The sequence below is a fragment of the Colossoma macropomum genome, unplaced genomic scaffold (genome assembly GCF_904425465.1).
Source record: "Colossoma macropomum unplaced genomic scaffold, Colossoma_macropomum, whole genome shotgun sequence".
Taxonomy (NCBI): domain Eukaryota; kingdom Metazoa; phylum Chordata; class Actinopteri; order Characiformes; family Serrasalmidae; genus Colossoma; species Colossoma macropomum.
This window is the reverse complement of record NW_023494796.1, coordinates 18,419,905-18,435,285: the sequence shown is the minus strand read 5'-3', so window position 1 is coordinate 18,435,285 and position 15,381 is coordinate 18,419,905. Positions and strand designations below refer to the sequence as shown.

Below are 15,381 nucleotides of genomic sequence, written 5' to 3'. Positions count from 1 at the left end.
CCAGTCAAGACAGAGTCCAAATGATGTTGAGACCCAGACAGGACTGAGTCTAATTGATGTCGAATCCTAGACAAGACAGAGTCCAATGATGTTAAGACCCAGTCAAGACAGAGTCCAAATGATGTCAAGATCCAGTCAAGACAGAGTCCAATTTAGGTTGAGACCCAGACAAGAATGAGTCCAAATGATGTCTAGACCCAGTCAAGACAGAGTCCAATTGATGTTGAGATGCAGTCAAGATTGAATCTAAATGATGTTGAGACCTGGACATGACTGAATCCACATCTAGACACATCATCAGAGATGTTCTTGGAAGCATCAGCATGTACTTACAGAGATTAAAAATAATAAAAACAATTTTAAAGCGAACTTATTATGCTTTTCCAGTTTTTCCCTTTCCTTTAGTGTGTTATGTAGGTTTTTGTGCATGTAGATGGTCTGCAAATTGACAAAGCCCAAAGTACACATCAGAGTAAGTAAGTCTCTGCCACAGAAACCACATTTCTCAGCTGCCTGAAATGCCTCATTGGAATTCCAGCCCTTTTCCTTTGTTACAAGATGATGCAATGACATAACACAATCCTAACTGTCTGTCTACCACAAGCTTGGCACACCTTCACACAAGAAAGCTACAGAGTAAAAACTTACTACTCTGAAATGTCCTGCTCTACTCTAGCTTGCAAAGGTGGATTGGGTCTAGCAATTTGTTCCACCTGCCTTTCAGGATTGGCTCAAACTAACTGGCGTGATTGTAAGAATAGCCACAGCGGCATAGGGGCAGAACTTGTAGCACAATGCCGCTCTGGCAGTTGACCAGTCAGAGCACACTGGGCTCATCGGGAGGCAGGGCTTAAAGACACAGGAGCTCTAACAGAGCATTTTAGACAGAGGATAAATAAACATGTACAACATGAGAAAATGTGTGTGGTTTGGAACACTGAAGCATGTAAATCTATTCTAGTAGACCCCAAAAATAAAATTATGACTATTGTAAATAAGGATAATAGGTCTCCTGTAATAGCAACACTTTTCCATCCAGTAATTCTAAGGCAGTTCCTAACTCAAGCAAAGAAAGTGATAGTGTGTAAGCTGAAGCTTGTAAAATAAAAGGTAAAGCAAAGGAAAACCTTAGCCCCGCCCCCCTTCCACATGGTTACCCAATAAGGGGATTCCATTACCTGCCCAGGCACACCACAGTGTGAACCCACACTCCCAGTGGAATAGTTAATACAGAGAGAAAGATTTAGAGGGTAATGGATGTTGTGCTGTGATATACTTTGACCTTTCACCTCTGATAGGAAACAGGAGATGCTGAGTAGTGGTTTTGTCTGTGTGCGTGTGTGTGTTCGTGTATGACCATTTATTTAGGTCTTTGTGGGTACCAAATGCCAAAAGTCCCCAGACTGATAACAAAACATGAAAGTGTGTGACATTGTGGGGACATGGGGTTGGTCCTCACAAGGGCATAATAAGACTAAAAGAAGCTTTTATTTGTAGCATTTCCTTTTAGGTCATCAGGTTATTAGCAGGGACCCCTTCTTGCTATATGTAATATAACCAGTTGCTTACAGAGGTATTTCACCATTTCTCCTGCATAATTTAGTTGCTGAAATATAAACAAAGTAATTCAGAGTGGTTTAGTGTGAATGGTTACCTATAGAAAAACTTTGATTTCTTTACAGTTGTTACAGGTACAGTTGGAACCAGGGGTAAAGTCTACAACACAAAGCCATTTTATTTACTATCCAAAACCACCAGTGAACCTACACATCTTCTGAGTTTTTATATGTAATGTTAATGGTAAAATAGTGTAAAAAATAAGTTTGGGGGACTTTTGGGGACTATTTCTCCCTTTACAACACCCTGCATGTATCACCCCACCATGAATGGGTTTTAAAAATGATGTTTTAAGCCAAAACTGTTATCTAAAAACTATGAGTAAACAATTTCTCATACATCAGGCGTCATATTTGTAACTGTCTCTGTAATAACATTCTGTGATGTAGCTTTTAGAGGCATTAAATTCGTTGAAAGTCTGTCTTTTTAAATCAAAATTATTGAATTGTTAATTATTTTTGTTCTTGCATACAAAATAATATGATTGGATTGGCTGGAGGCCCTCAAGTAGGATGTTGCTTAGGACCCTTATATGTTCAGAACTGGCCATGTTCATTATAGGATTAGATGTATTTAGACCTGTCATAATTACTACATATTTTCCCAGTGGTAATAATTGTTTAGGATGAATGCAGTTATTTTCCACAGTTTTCATCTTTCACAATCACATTTTCACATCACAACAAATAGAATGTAAATTGGGTGTGTTTTTATCAGTTGGGTCAAGGCACATACATGTAACTAAAAGAAAGCAGATAGAGACACGTCATCGGGATCATAAACAAAACAAATGTTCTAACTCATTGATGCTATGACACCATTAGAGGGCAGCGGTGAGTAATGTTTGTTTATTTGAGCTCGAGCCGTGTCTGTCAGCAGTTGGTAGCATAGAAGGATAGCCAATCGGTCATATTGACCACTTTGAGCTTGATTAATAGTTGCATACAATGAACAAATACAGTTAAATTGTTAATTGCAATGAATCATCAGCTTAACTTTCATGATTGTAACTGGCCTAGATTTAGGTTCAGCATTTAGCTAAAGTAATAAAGATCACCCCAGATTGACAGGAACACAGCCCTGTGTGTTTGTTTTATAGGTTGATCTTTGTCTATTTGTGGAAAGCAGTTGCCCTCAGATCAAATGTGTGTCATTGTGGGGACATTTAACAGGTCCCCATGAGAGAGTTTTTTTTTATTTTCTGAAAGTACAGCAAAGAGTCAAAAAATGTCTTTTTGGTTTCTGATAAAGTAGGCTTAGGTTTAGGTGTAGCTACAGCAAAGCGTTCAGCAACATTCAATGAAATGTCCTCAAAAGGACATGAATACAAATCTCTAACGTGCGTATATGAGACCTTAATGAAACTCAATACTGCACCTCTGGGGCAAAGGGCAAATGAGTTACACATACAAGCTGGTATGTTTCTGTTTTTGGATCAATATTCGTCTTTTCTCTCCCTTATTCCCTCTCTCCCTCCCTCTCTCCCTTACTCCCCTTTCTCTCTCCTCATCAGTATTTTTTCATTCATTTGATAGTCATGTAGATGTAAAAGTGTGATGTTGATTCCTCTGAGTAATTTGTGTTAACTGTGTGTGTATATGTGTGTGTGTACATGTGTATGTATGTTATGTGTGCACATGTGTGTGTGTCTATGCTGTTTGTGTGTGTGTAGGTGTGCATTAGTGTGTGTGTGTGTCTGTGCGTGTGTATGTGTGTGTACATGTGTGAGAGTGTGTTTCTCTCATTTGGCCCCCCCATAAAGTAGTGGAACCCCTGGGTGGGCTCAATGACCTAGTTTTAACTTTTCCTTTCTCTCACTCTCTCTCCCTCACACACACATAAACACTCTTTTTCTCATGCACACACACACACGCACACACAGACACACACAAACAAAATTTCATGAATATGTCTACATGAATATGTATGTTGTAAAAGCATTGTGTTGTGGAGCGACTCTTAGTAATGAGATCACACTCATCACATATAATATCGCCTTGGGTTCAACTTCTGTGTGTGTGCATGTGTGTGTGTAAGTGTTGGCACACACTGTCCTTTGATGAGTGATGATGGGGTTTCTGTTGCTTTGGGCTGCGCTCCCCTTGGGTTTTATTAGCATTAACTTGTTTTAGATCTGCTCTTTGCATATTTCACACAATCACACTCATTCACGCTTACAGTTTCCTCTTCAGGATGAATACAGTTGTAATGAGGAAACGATAGAAATAGATTTCGCTCTCTGACCTTTTCAGTGTGTCTGCTCATATGTGTGTGTGTACCATATAGGAGCACTTTGTAGTTGTACAATTACAGATTGTAATCCGTCTGTTTCTCTGCACTCTGTTTCACTCTGTTCTTCAATGGTCAGGACCACCACAGGGCAGGTACTCACTGGGTGGTGGGTCTTTCTGAGAACACCAGCAGCTTCTTTGTCTGAGTTGTCTTCTTACAGTGGAAGGATGGACAGAAACAAATGTGGATTTTTTCAAATCTGAAGCGAAAGTGGAGCTTTCTTTTTTTTTAATTTAGTACTGTTTGTCTGATCGTGACAGTCTTAGTGCTCTACCAGCTCTTGCACAGTTTCCCCATTTCCTCTGTATATTTTAATCATTTTTTGAACTTTGGTTTTAAAAACTTCTTTTTCCACTTATTTTCCTTTGACTTTCCCTTCCTTATCCAAGTGCACCTTATATCCACTCTTCTAAAAAATGGATCCTCCCGAGTGGCGCAACCGTCTAAGCGTTGGCCCTATCATCAGGAGATCGCGAGTTCGATCCCTGGTGATGCTACAGCCATCCGTAGCCGGGAGTCCGAGAGAGCACACTTGGCCTCGCTCTCTCTGGGTGGGTGGGATGGCCCCTCCTTCTCCCCCCATCACTCAGCGGGATGCTAGTCAGCGCAGGCGTCTGTTAGCTGACGTAACAGATCTGGCGGTTGGCGCTTTCCTCCGAGGGCGTTCGGCTGTCCAGTGACGTTGCGTGAGCGGCAGCTCGAAAAGAAGCGGTGGTTGGCTTCACAGGTCTCGGAGGAAGCCTGTGTTAGCCTTCACCCACCTAGCGTTGATAGCATCGTGTGATTGGGGGAGTCCTGACTAGCGGGTGGAATTGGAGACGACTAAATTGGGGAGAAAATCGGGTAAAAATTTAAAAAAAAAATTTTAAAAAATGGATAATTTGTACTTAATGGCCAGCTTGACTGGGCCTATGCCTTAATTATGTTTATTTTATTAAAATAAATGATTGAACGTTCCATTTTATTATTTGCAAAACAGTCAAATCACTACCAAAGGTATACTGAATGTTACAGTAGTGACAATCGTGTCTCATTTTGAGCAGAACTCAAAAATCACATCTTTGAATAGTTTTATATGCATAAAATCATGATATTTTTCATTAAAACACAAAAAAGTTTACTTAATCAGAGACAAGGCTGTGTTTCAGTAGTGACAATTCTTAATGTTACACACTGATTTTCAGACTTTGGGACATATTTATTTCAAAACAATGGGATCTAACTGGTCACCATGCAGCCATGAGGGACAGGGATGCAGTCTCTCTTCCAGTTTGCATTGAAGTCCCTGTAGTTGCATTGAAGTCCCTGAGTAATAAGCCTTAGTATGTAATACGCCTTAGATTTTAAGGAGTTAATTATGTTTATTTTATTCACTTTAATGATTAAACTTTTTATTACCACCAAAGCAATCATAACTCCACTGAAACTAATGTTTCAGTACTGACTGTTTTGGTACTGACAATTTTAGCTAATTTTGAGCAGAACTCAAAAACACTAGCCAGTACATGACTAGCTAACTTTGAAGCTTTAAACAGTTGTAAACACATAAAATCATAATGTTTTTTATAACGTAATTGCCGAAAATCTGTTTCGGTAGTGACAATTTTTAATGTTCCACATTTATTTTTTCAGACACATTTACTTCAAAACAGTGAGATCTAACTGCTCACCATGTGGCTGTGAGGGACAGGGCTGCAGACTCACTTCCTGCTCTAAAATGCAGGGGTGTGGCTAAAATAAGACTCCGCCTATGGACTAAAACTCATTGTGTTTCAGTAGAGACGTGAAAACTTGGCACAGCATGTTTTGAATATTTTTTTCGTTTAAAAATTAAACTCCAAATCTTTTAACTTAAAATCAAAAATCTTATAAAAAAATTTTAAAAATACAAAAACTAAGTAAGTATTATTTTCACAAGTGTAAATTTAGGCCTTGTAAATGTCTAAGCTCTGAAGTAATTCAGCAGGATAGTCCGTATACGTACACACATATAAGTGTGTGTGAGCGCGTGTCCCCCTCCTCATCCTCAATCTGGTAAGAACTTCTCACTCTGTGTGTGTTTGTGTGTATGTGTGTGTGTGTGAGTGTGTGTGTGTGTGTGTGTGTGTGTGTGTGTGCACGCTCCTCCTCGTGCTGCACATCACCCCCCCCCTCTCTCTCTGAGGTAACAGTGTGCTCTCTGTACGGAGCCACATTCAGTCTCTGGCTTTACAGCCCTGAAAGAGGGTCTAAAGCTCTTTAGCGCTCTGAGTTCCTGGATCTCAGCGTGTCTGTGCATGGTGAAGAGAGTGCAGACTCCGCCGCCTTCTCCTCCTCACCCCACTGCTAACGGGACCATCCGGTAAGTCCAGCACTCAGCTCAGCTTCACTCACGACACGTGCTGTCATCCCCACCTCTGCTCTAATTACCAGTGTTTAGATAGTTTCATCACGAGACACACACCAGCTTTAACTGCTACTACTGTCTTCACACACTTTGATTATGTGGCACTTTATTACAGGCTGTTGGGGCTGTTTTGGCTTAAGCTATTAATATCCATATCTAAAATAGGTCTGAGTGTGTCTGAGCACAAAATCCATCAAACCGTATGTTTCTATCATTTTTGGTCACGTGGGACCAAATTTGACTGTGAATTGTCTGACTATACCAAATCCCATCACTTTAGACAATTCAGAGCTAAATGTAGTTGATGAATGGGTTAATTACTGTTGCTTGTGTAGTTTGATTTGATAGTCCCTTATAATAATAAGTCTTGTTAATGCCTTTATTGCTTTTCTTTATATAGTTCAATCACTTGACATGCTAACTCCCATTATTACTTTGTTTCCCACTATATTTATCATTGCTATTTTTTGCTTTGATTACATAGCATATTAATTGTTGTTTGTATAGTTTGATTAGCACATGCTGCTATCATTACGTAATGTCTCTCATTTATGCAGTTCTTTTAATTAGCACCTACCACTGTTGCTTCTTGTAGTTGGATTTACTGCTAGCTGCTCTTGTTTAATAGCTGTCCTTGCTTTATTATTGTTTATATAGCTTGATTAAATGCCACATATCATTTGTTGCTATAATTGCTATTGTTTATGTAGTTTGATTAGATAGCAAGTGCTATTATGGATCTAAACGGCATTGCTTTTATAGTATGTTTATATAGAACGTCCCAAAATTGCCTTTATCTTTGTAGATTAATCATGCAGAACACTATTAACAGCCATTATTCATTTAATTGCCCTTGTTTAAATAGCATTATTGGTATTTTTGCTCATTGCTATTGTGTGTGTTTTGATTATATAGCACGCTGCTTTTGTTGTATATGTTGCTTGATTAGCATATGATTTGTAGGACTGTACACATGGTTATATAAGGTTATATAGCATTTAATGTTTGTTGTTTAGGTAGTTTAATTAATTAGCATATAATCACCTTTCTTTATTTACTTTGGTTATATAGTATAGTGTATTTCTATCGTTATATAGTTTACATATCGCATACTATCATTGCTAGAAGTGTTTATATACACATGCTAGTTTTACTATTATTGTTTCAGCTGCTGTTATTTATATACAGTTTGATTACACAATGCACTTCCTCTGTATCCCTCATACAGATTGATTATATAGCCCTTGCCATTATTGCTATTTTTGTATATTATACCTTAGAGCGCTTGAACAGTCTAGACAATATAATCCTTCACTTCTAGTCTGCAGTAGAAGCACTGACCTAAAACAGTGCCGATGATTAAAGACATTCACCTGCATATGTGCTCTTCTGGGGGAGTGCGGGAGGAGGCTCAAAGAACAATAGGAGAGACCTCATTGCAGGCAAAAAATTTAGAGTTTCATAGCCTAGGCTGTGGTGAACAGGGTGTATTACATCATATGGTCTATGGTTTGATGCAGCATGCATCATTTTTACCTGCAGCCCACCTGTAGGCCACAGGTGCAGTCAAAGCTAATGTCTGTAGCGGCGTACGGTGCCGCGCAGTGTTTTGACACGTAGAGGGGATGCCCCAGTGTCACCGTGGCATGCACGTTGACCGCGTGAGCATATGTGTACAAGTGAATGCTCCCGAGAATCAGAGGTCAGCCCAATCTGCAGCTTTCTCTGACAGCCAAGAAACGCGCATAAGCAGTTTTTATACGTGTTTGGCCCAGTCATATTTTGACATACAACAAGACTTTAAAGAAGTGCTGACCAGCGCCTGCTTGACTTCAAGGCACTACAGGCTATAAAACATTATGATTGAAATGCACAGATGTAACTCTCCTTGGTTCAAATGTGATTAATCAACAATAAGTACATGATAAGTAAGCGATCTATATGACGATAGTACATATTTTAAATTCTTCTACTAGAACATAGCCTGATAGACAGATCCATTTGTTTGCATTTAGTACATATGTGGATCATTCTACCAGTTAAAAACACAACTTGCCTAAAATCTTTTCTTAAATGGCCCACTGACAGGCCCAAAGTTTTATTGCATATTTCTACGACATAAGAATAGCTCTACCAGTTTGCATTGAAGTCCCTGTAGTTACTGAGTAATAAGATTTACTGTGTAACAAGCCTGGGATTTATGCTTAATTTATTAAAATAAATGATAAAATGTTTAATCATTTATTAAAATAAATGATTAAACATTTTATCACCACCAAAGAAATTATAACTCCACCTAAACTTTACCAAATGTTTTAGTAGTGACTGTTTCGACAATTCTAGCTAATTTTGAGCAGATCTAAAAGACTCACCAGTACATGACTTGCAAACAGAGCTTTGATCAGTTGTACACACATAAAATCATATTTTTCATAAGTTAATTGCAGAAAATCTGTGTTTTGGTAGTGACAATTTTAATGTTCCACACTGCTTTTCAGTCTTTGGGATACATTTACAGTTAGATCCTTTAAAACAATAGGATCTAACTGCTCACCATGTGGCCATGAGGGACAGGTATGCAGTCTCACTTCCTGCTCTAAAATGCAGGGATGTGGTTAAAATAAGGCTCCGCCTATGGACTAAAACTCGTGTTTCAGTAGTGACATAAAAACATGGGACACTAATTTTCAAATATTTTTTTTTATTTCAACATTAAACTCAAAATTAAATCCGATATCTTTCTATTTCACTTTAAAAGAAATCAAAAAGGTTTTGACTAATCATGAACATAATCACCTGAATTACTTTTATAAGATTACTGTAATGAGAATTTGTATTTGCAAGGATTTATTTAATGTGTTGTTATCTGTCTCACTGCTTTATAATGGTATAACCTCATTTAATTAGGATCACCAATAAATTGTCAGTAGGTGCAACCACACGTTAATAAAATGTCATAATTTCAAGTTATTTACGACAGCTGAAAATTTGTATAAACCAGCCTTTGCCCTTGAACACCCATACAATCCTTTGCCATTGAACACAAGGTTGTATTTTTTAATGAATAAACATTATTACTTTATTAATAATAATACATTTGTTGTGGGGTCGCACCACATGACTCGCTAACTGAACCCAAAAAAGGTCTAAAATGACCTTTTTCAATATTTATGAAGGGACTAGTGGGGACGTTTTTGTGAGGCAATACCCTGCCCACTCGATCTTAAAAGCATGTCAGAATAAAAGTCCTTTGTTTCTGGCTGTGCCACATAACATTTGCAGAAATCAAAACTTACAAATGTTTTGCAGTTAGTTTAATACTCTAAAATACTTTGTACTAAAATGTTATTATTTCAAATAGGAATCATGTTAAATTATTTTATTTACAATTTAAATTACTAAATTGCAATATAATTTAAAATAACATACTACCAATAGAGAAAACCTCAAAGTCTTTAAAAAAAAGAAGTGCATGTATGTCATACACTGATGCTTAGCAACTGTTTCTGATGCATTTGAAGGGACGCATCCCTTGTATTCACTTAAAAAGAAAAGGAAAACCACAATGAAATGACTGGCGTTGCAACAAGACAATGCAAGATGCCACACTGCTTGTCAAGACATGATTTGAGGAGGAATTCAAGTGAGGATACAGCCAGGAAAAAATATTTAAATCTCAGAACTTGAGGGATGATGCTAGGAAATGTGTAGAGGAGACAAATCCAACCACTATGGATTGCCTGTAGACAGCAGCCTAAGCTTACATGGAGAGCACAGCCTTCAGATCATTTAACTCTTTAACATTCACGCACTTGCAATACTCACTCCCACTGTTTATTAAGAGCTCATCATTTTGCATTGTTATCTGTGTAGGTACTGAATAATGACTGGTATATCAGTGGGCTGGTGAGTTAGTTAGGTTTCAAGGATTTACTGTCATTGGCGAAAATTCTAGAGATAAAGCATCAGTTTTGCTTTGAAGTCGCTACTTTTATATTATAACGAATGCTTACCTCAAATAGAGAGTTTGAATGGTTTAATATTCTTTAATATTCTTTTATTGCTCTTTGATGGTTGAGAACTAATAGTCAAAGCTGACAATTCACCTGATAACTGGCAGTCACACTAGTTTGACCACATAAAATGACATTGGCCGATATTGTCAGTTATCATAATTGATTCTATTTCAAATTGGTATTTCTATCCATGATAAAATGTATATATTTTGACTCCCCAATATGTGGTGCATCTGTGTACCACTGCATTAACATTCAACACACCGCAACATATCCTATCCATTTTTGGTGGGAAGTATCGGTTCCATCTGACACGGCCGCTCGGTGCATGATGTGTCTGACATGTCAAGTTTCGGTGCATTCAGTGCATCTTAAAGTTGAGCCGAGCTGAACTTTATTTGAATGAATCCAGCCAATGTAATGCACTTACCCAGTCAGGTGCAGCTCACAACTCTATGCTACATGGAATATCAGTGTCAAAAGCTCAGAAATAAACACAAGTGTTTCCCTCCAAAATTTAAAACCTTTGCAGTGTAACAATCGGTTGGATGTTAATAAAATGAAATGTTGACTGCAAGTGGTCAACGACTTAATCAACGACCTAAATCCTAATCTGTCCAAGTTTAACTTTATTAACATTTTGGAATGTGTTAGTTATGTTAATGATTTCAAATCGTAAATAATGAACAGAATTTATTGAAATACCACTGCTGCGATAATTCTGCAATCATTTCCGCTAGTACCCCTATGGAATTCCAATGATATCTTAGGACGGGGCTAACTGTAGTGTACAATTGCTCTACTGTTCTGGTTATATTGCTGTTTATTAAAACTAGGATAAAACTGAGACTCTGGTTCCTGAGCGTAATCTGAATTCTGTGTGCTATTTTGTTCTGGGCAAACCTTGTTGTGTGGAGACACTGATAAATGAAGGACAACAAAGGACAAAAAACACATGTCATTAAATGTGGGCTCACTCGCATCAATGATTATTGTAAATGATTTTAAATCCTGTTGTGTGGCCAGGCATAAGTTTGCAGTCAATTTGGTATGTATCAGTGATCTTTCCAGAAGACAACATTTGAGCAATTCTTTTTGGCTGCTAGTTTATAAATCACACGATTTGATCCACAGTAATCTTGATTTCAAATGCCATCTCTCCCTCGTATCTGTGCTTTGAGAGCAGGGCGAGAGAGGGGGGAGGGGGACGAGCAAGTGGTGTAACACCCTGCTCGCACCGTGAGGATGACTTAGTCTCTCTCACCTTCACATTGACACCTCATCTGTTATCATTAGGCACAGAGTCAAACAACTTTCTCGAGACGCGGGGTGTGAGAGAGAGAGTGTGCGCGAGAGAGAAGGTGGGAACGAGAGCGAAAAACAAGGTATCAGAATTTTTAAGTGTATGTGTGAGTGTGTGAGTGTTTTTATTACTTTTTTAGGACTTGAATGTACTCACTTTGTAGGAAAACAAGAGAAAAATATGCAGTGTTGGAACCTAGAAAATGGTCCTTAATTTCTTTGTTTTTTTTGTTTGTTTTTTTGTTTTTGTTTTTTTTGTTTTTTTTTTTACAAAAGTTACATTCAAGTTTCATTATTAAAATTTTGGTTACGTTGGTTAAAGTTAGGGTTAGAGTTAGGCTTAGAAAATTACATATAAATACTTACATACATGTATATACGTTAGTGTATGTCTGTTTGTCCATACACATTATATGTGCATTATGCATTAAATAGTAAAGGGTAACAGGAATTTTCAAAGTATCAAAGTATGTGAAAAACTGGAAAACAAAAAAATGAAAATACAAGGTGTTTTCCAACAACAGTGATATAGATAGATATAGAGAGAGAGAGAGATAGATAGATAGATAGATAGGTAGATAGATAGATAGATAGATAGATAGATAGATAGATAGACGGATACACACACATATTATGTGTGTGTGTCCATATGCATGTAAGTGTGCATGTGCGTACGTGTTGGTGCGTATATGGTATGATCTCTTAGAGACTTGTCTCTCTGCCCATGATGGACACAGCTGGGTCAGATTTATGACCTGCTTTGGTGGCATATATATAAACACACACACACACATAGGAGAATTTAGGGGTCAGCGTATTGACTTGACATGACCTTTGAACTGTCGAGTAAATCTGCTGAGTATCAAACACACGCTTGCTACACACTTGCCAAATCATGCATATGGATAATGAGTTTTTACATTCAGCGGTATAACAAATATCGCCCCCCTGTTACACTTCAGCATTGCTAATATACTAAGTACAAGTGTACTGTAGCCACTGTAGTGTACTCAGACTTAGGCAGCCAAGAACGTGTTTAAAACTGTTTATCTCAATGCCTGTAAAAACCCTGTGTAACAATACAAAAAATATAAATAAACATAAATAAAGTAAAACATAATGTCTTGCTTATAAAAACATTAGCAATATGTTAGAAGGATGAATGCAGGTTTATTCTCTGACTATCAGAAATATTAGCTTTTTCCTGATGTATAGTATTATATGTCCTATTCACTATAAAACAGAAGGAGACCATCAAGGCCTTCAGAGAAAAATGTAAAAAATAAATGTGTGTAATTTTGTAGTTAATTTTTATAATCATTTTATAATTAGTTGGTTAATTTTGCAATCATTATTCTTGTTGTATTTAAAGTCTGAGGTTATACGTCTACTTTGGTTAAGTTTTGGTTGGAGACAAATGGGTTAAATTCTTAAAATGCCTAATGGAAATTTATCCAATCAGCTTCTTTTTCATCCAGGGTGTCTAGGTAGATATAGCTAAGTGAGCTCTCCCATTGATTAGGCCTTCAGGAACTGAATTGAAGGCCTAATCTGTCAGATGAACCACCAATTTAATTAGCAAGTGAGAAAGCAACTAATTGTTTTTTGCTTTATAATGAGTGGAAGCAGTTTTATGTGAAAAACGTCACTCGTAGTACGTTCTTAGTCCTACAATGCACTCCAATGGGTAGTGTATATACTGTTGGGACAGAGAACACCCGTAATGCAGTGCGTCATATGTGATGGGAAGTCGCTACTGTCACAGAGTGATGGGCAAACGGACCATTTTAGCATATTAAGCATTTTATATATATATATATATATATATATATATATATATATATATATATATATATATATATTTAGCAAAATCATTTACTTGATCACAAATTCTGATCACTATAAAGGCTCTTTATGGATCATTCTATAGAATTGGTTCACAGTCAGAGTGGAAAACATTTTTTGGCCTTTTTTAACTGATTTGGACTTTACACTAATTTTTTTTGCTATGAATGACCCTATACCTTAATTATGTTTCTTTTATTAGAATAAATGATTGAACATTCCATTTTGTCACCACCTAAACAATCATAACACTCAAACTTTACCAATAGTTTCAGTAGTGACTATAACGCTAGCCGGTACTTGACTATCAAACACAGCTTTGAACTGCTGTACACATCATATTTTTCATTAAAACACAAAAAAGTTCACTTAATTGCAGTAAATGTGTGTTTCAGTAGTGAAAATTCTTAATGTTACACACTGATTTTCAGACTTTAGGACACATTTACTTCAAATAGGATCTAACTGCTCACCATGTGGCCATGAGGGACAGGGATGCAGTCTCACTTCCTACTCTAAAATGCAGGGGTGTGGCTACAATATGGCTCCGCCTACCAACTAAAACTCTGTGTTTCGGTAGTGGCATGAAAACCTAAGACAGCATTTTTGAATTAAATGTTTTAAACTGAACTGAAATTAAAATTAAAATTGATTTTGTATATATTTAGCTTATTATTACCTCTCTTAATGTATTGAGTTTAAATAGATCATAACATCCTTGCCAATATCTAAGCTCTGAAAACCTCAATGCTTTTTAAATAGTGTTTTTTACTATGGGAACTAATTTGGTAGAATGATCCATATAATGCTTCTAGTTTTCCAATGTAGGGACCTTTTTGGACACAGCCCAGAGATTTCTGTCAAGATCTCGGACAGTTAAATGTTTGGGCCATGGCAGATAATGAAAAGATCACAGAGCCTGAATCTGTGGCTCAGCCATTCCAAAATGTATTTGTAGTTCTGGTGTTTGACGCAGACGGCGGTATTTTAAACTACATAACAGCTAGATTGTGAAGCACAGGTGTGAATTATCTCAGGAGGCTTTGCACATATTTCCTTCTCTTTTCCTTCTCAGTTTGTCATGAATGCATTTTCAGTTTAAAATATCCATGAAATCACTGTTTCACTGTCATAACAACTTCATATCTCTGAAATGTTAACTTTATAGAAGATGTTTATTACTACTACTACTAGTACTGTTCAAAAGTCAGAGCCTTGGTTTATTTAATTTCCAGTCAAAACTGCCTTTAAGTTATTCATTTTTCAGGAGGAATTTCTGGAGATTAAATATAAAATAACCATTTGCATAAGGAAGAGGAAAGTCAAAGGAAAATAAGTGTGAATTATTCAATCATAAAGGAAACCAGGACTCCTAGCAACCACACAAGACCTGGTAGACCACCAAAACTGTCCCCATCAGATAAACAGCACTTAAAGCTTTCATCTTTGAGAGAGAGGAGAAAATCAAACTCCAAACTTTTCCAAATCTAAAAAAATACACAGGTGCTTCTGTCCATCCTTCCACTGTGAGAAGAGAATTCAACACTATGGGTCTGAAAGGATGTGTAGCTGTCAAAAAAAGCTGAAATAATTTGCACTACATACTGAAAAAAGAAGGTTCTTTAATAACGAAAAAAATCTTTTTTTATATAGCACTTTTCTTGCTTTACAGAGAGGTGATAAAGCTTAACAGTAATAGAAGAAAAAGTTATGAGTATGAATTTAAAATCATATAAGAAAATGACTCAGATCAAATTAAAAAGATGAATACCAAGAGACATAGAGTCTTAATTAAACGCTAAGTTAAATGTTTCTTAAAAGCATGATAATAAAAGGTGGAATAGAGCGCCACAGTTTAGAAGCATAATACCTGATCGAGGCTGCCCCATGTTTCCTGTATTTTACAGAAAGTATATGCAGAAG

The 15,381-nt window shown here is 37.1% G+C and overlaps 1 protein-coding gene across 1 annotated transcript in view; it reads left to right on the top strand.

Annotated features, from left to right (window-relative positions):
• Positions 1-6,141: 6,141 nt before the first annotated feature.
• Positions 6,142-15,381, top strand: part of ptprdb (protein tyrosine phosphatase receptor type Db) — a 110,142-nt gene continuing 100,902 nt past the window's right edge. The window contains exon 1 of the mRNA XM_036583042.1: positions 6,142-6,250. The gene's annotated coding sequence lies outside the window, so the exon portion shown is untranslated. The remainder of the gene's footprint in view (positions 6,251-15,381) is intronic.